The sequence below is a fragment of the Myotis brandtii genome, unplaced genomic scaffold (assembly GCF_000412655.1).
Source record: "Myotis brandtii unplaced genomic scaffold, ASM41265v1 scaffold1419, whole genome shotgun sequence".
Taxonomy (NCBI): domain Eukaryota; kingdom Metazoa; phylum Chordata; class Mammalia; order Chiroptera; family Vespertilionidae; genus Myotis; species Myotis brandtii.
In genome coordinates this window covers 41,562-45,618 of record NW_005355078.1, presented here as the reverse complement: position 1 = coordinate 45,618, position 4,057 = coordinate 41,562, and the positions used below count along the sequence as shown (strand labels likewise).

Sequence of the window (4,057 nt, the reverse complement as noted above, 5' to 3'; positions counted from 1 at the left end):
CGGCCGCCATCTTGGTTGGCAGTTAATTTGCATATCTCACTGATTAGCCAATGGGAAGGGTAGCGGCCGTACAGCTAATTACCATGTTTCTCTTTTATTAGATAGGATATTTTATTATAATTTAATTAATCCTTATTAGTGGAGATTTACGTTGTTTCCATTTTATCCTGTAACATTCTTTGTGTCACTTTCTTAGCATTTATGGAATTACAATGGGTCCAAATCCATGATTTTTCAAAGTACTTTTGATAATTTTGTCAAATTGCCCTCCAGGGAGGTTGTAAAATATGTGTTTCCACCCCTGTGTTGTGGAGCTGGCTGCTTTTTAATGGGATGAATGCTTTTCTGTTTGAGATGAGCCCACTCATTATAAATTTCTACTGCTGCCCTGTGTCATTGGTTGCTTTTATTTCTAGAGCCATGAAACACTGAAATCAATTATAAATAAATTCATTTATTTTTTCAAATATTTATGGTGCACATAGCAAGTTTTAAAGATGATAGCGGAAAACATGAATGATACAGTCTTTGCCCTAAAAGATCTACATTTGACAAACAACAGTAAGTAATCTGAGACACTGGCTTTAATTCTCACACCAAACCAAGGAGGGTGGATACTTTTAATGTTCCCATTGTATAGATGAGGAAACTGAGGTGCATTACTTCAAGATCACATAACTTGTGGTGGAGTCGAGATTTAAATTCTGGAGGTCTGACTCCAGAACCTATGCTGTTAACCACTATGTTACAATGTCTAAAATATATACATAAATCTTCTAAAATTTGAAAAAAAATGTGGTAAGATTGTATCTGTAGATCTTGGTCAGAAATAGAAAGTGGAATATAATTATACTGAAGCAAAAAATTCTTTACATGGTAATGGACAAACCCTGAATTGCCTATGTGGTCCATCCCCTGGCCCAGTGTAGGCACTGAACCTGTGGCTGTGGCCGCCTCAGATTTGCTAAGATTTCATACCCCCATGGCATGAGTTGACCACCAATTACTAATATGACTTCATGAGGGACAAAGGAGACAGTGGGGAACTATGTCCACTCACTTGCCTCCTAACCCTATGTACATCCTGGCACTGCTTGAATGCTTGTTTGGGAGTCATCTGAGAAGAAAGACACCTTGAACTGAGACCGAGTCATTGGTCTTTCCAGGCTTTAAATCTGGAGTAGGAGTTTTGTTTGTCTCCATTCACCCTTCCTGACAAAGGACAATCATATTTAAAATACTATAATAGTTCAAAAAAGAAGTGAGGTGATCAGAGATGATTCCACTCCACCTCCATTGGGAAGGTGTCCTCCTTGATGGACAGAACCTCAATTTGGAAAGTATGGGGAGAACACTGCAGGAACCAGAACAGGAGGCATTGTACATAGAGAGAGGGTGTTTGTATTTGTGTGTGTTGTGGGTGTGTGTATGTGTGTGAGTGTGTGTGTATGTGTGTGTTGTGGGTGTGTGTATGATAAAAAATCCAGGTTGGCCAAAGGTACTGACATATATATGGGGGATAGTGATAGAAAAGAATGAACAAGCAATTCAGGCTAGGTGCATTTATATTTATCCAGAGCCTCAATTGCCAGGCCATGGAGTTTGATTTTGATTCCAGTGGTTGGGAAACCATGGAAAGTTAAGCTATTTAGCACAGCAATAAAAGTCCTCATTAAATGAATCTCAAAATTCCTATGTAAGTTCTCAGCACACAGCTTCCCTACCAGCACATTTATACAATTCTCTGGTATCTAAACATACCATACTACTATTTGCTCATTCTCCAACATGCCATGTCATTTTATATCCCCTTGTCTTTCCTTTGCTTATTATGTTCTGTATTGTTCTGTAGCCCCCAACTCGTCTATTAAATCTTATTTATGCTTAAAATCCTATCCTAAGGTCTACTTCCATGGTATCCTTAACCCAAATCAGAAACTGTCCTTTTCCTCTCCTACAGCTGATTTGCTTCTGCCTTGCTTGGTTGATGTACATGGAGCTATTATTGGGAAACTGACAACAGCAATTCCCAACTCCCTTTTTTCTTTTTTGCCGCTTCCCTCACCGGGGTTGGAAAAACTAAGTACTCATTTCTGCAGCCTTCCTTCCAGGTACGTGTGGTCACATGGTACAATTCGGACATGTATGTAGGGCATTTATAGGGAAGTTTATGCTTCCTTATAGAAGATACAGGCACCAGAGAGTAGCTCTCTGCCTCTTGCTTGTGAGAAATGCTCACCTGTCTGAATTCAAATAACGGACTCAAAGACAGAATTATGGCGACAATGAGACTTGTAATGTGGTCTTGCAAAAGCGGGTGTCCGGTTGAACACGGAGCAGTGATCACAGGCTATTTATTCCTAGTGTGCAAGAATCCCTCCCCGGGTTCCTCATGGGCTGAGTACTATGGGGTTAACAGTTTCCCCCATAGGTTGCCTAGGTCTTATTTTCTCCTATTGGGTTATTTTAAAAAATGGGAGGCGGTCTTTGCTAGTTGTCTTTACCTCCCTTGTCTAGTTGTGCTGGGTGCATCTTCCTGGAAAACATGTTATTGTTCATGTACAGGGTCCTTTGTTTTTATACCCTCTCCCCTCCTCCCTACATCCTGTTTGCCCTGGGCAAATTCAGTAACCAACTGGCCACATGCTGTCAGTTTTCTCTAAAACTTGGCTATGCTGAAGGTGGATCACAGAGGCCTCTTTACTACATTTCTCATTTCTGCTTTGAACACCGACATGATGCTCAGAGATGTGGCAGCTACTTTGTAGCCGTGAGGTGGGAAGCACAAAGCCAGAAGGCACAAGCCAAGGGTGGCATAGCCAAGGGATGAAATGCTGTTGAAATACTGCATCTGACTGAGATTGCTCATTGACAGACTTCTTCCATGTGAGAAGTTAAAATTATTTATTGCATGAGCCTCTGTTAATGGAATTTTGTTTCTTGCTGATGAAGGCATTCATAATGGATACAGTTTACTTGCTTATCTTTACCAGCAGATTATTAATGTTTGGTTCAACATACTTTAAATTCTTGGATGGAATATTTTAAATATCTTCATCTTCGTATTTATTTTTTTTTATTGCCTGAACTTTTAATAAATTCTGAATTGACTGAGTATGGTCTCATCCATCAATGTGATCAACTAAGAGGGAGAACAACATGTAAGCACTACTCAATGCTGTATTTTCTTTAAAGATATTCTGTGAAACCCGTTTTCAGGTTTTAACATTTTTCCTTGTTATAGTATCTAATCTGGACAAAGCCGAATGCAATGTTAGTGAGCCAATTTCCACATTACTTGGATGAACTTTGGAAGAGAAGGCGTATTAGTCATTTGTTTTTGTAAGATATCACACAAGGAAGAGATAAACAACTGGCAGCAGTCAGGCAAATACAGCTGGACTTCTCATCATGTTTCACTATCACTCTTGCTTGGGCTGTTCCCCTGTAAATACAGCCAGGTAAGCATCTGCTTAAAGATCCACCCTGAAGTTATTTTCAGTAGTTCTGTCCCAATAAAGATTTCATCTTAAATTAGTAAATAATTGCTATGGTTGAATGGGAGGATTCAAAGCACTTACAGTCTCTGAAATTTATTTTGTAGAAGTCAGTGATCAAATATCAAATGGTGGAACTGTCCAATATATTTTCTAACTTTGAGTAGTAGCATTAAAAATAGCTAGTCTTGCCCGGCCAGTGTGCTCAGTGGTTGAGGATGGTCCCATGCACCAAAAGGTCATCTCAGTTCCTGGTCAGAGCACATGCCTGACTTGTGGACTCGATCCCCAGTGGGGGGCATGCAGGAGGCAGCTGACCAATGTTTCTCATTGAAGTTTCTATCTCTCCTTTTCTCATCCTCTCTCTCAAAAATCAATAAAACATATTTTAAAATTATAATATACAGTCTTTAAGAATGTAGACATAATATTATTTCCACAGAGGTTTTCCCCTTTATTTTCTAGGTATATGCAAAAATCAATGGTATAAGGTCAGTCAGTATGCATTAATCTCCTTAGAATGACCATCTAATTTTTTAACAATTCCTTAAGTATAGGAT

General features: G+C 39.3%; 1 long non-coding RNA gene across 1 annotated transcript in view; it reads left to right on the top strand.

Moving 5' to 3' along the window:
• The first annotated feature begins 2,058 nt into the window (after window positions 1–2,058).
• Window positions 2,059–4,057, top strand: part of LOC106725186 — a 6,962-nt gene continuing 4,963 nt past the window's right edge. Inside the window, exons 1-2 of the long non-coding RNA XR_001361052.1 lie at window positions 2,059–2,111; window positions 3,245–3,461. This is a non-coding gene — a long non-coding RNA (uncharacterized LOC106725186). The remainder of the gene's footprint in view (window positions 2,112–3,244; window positions 3,462–4,057) is intronic.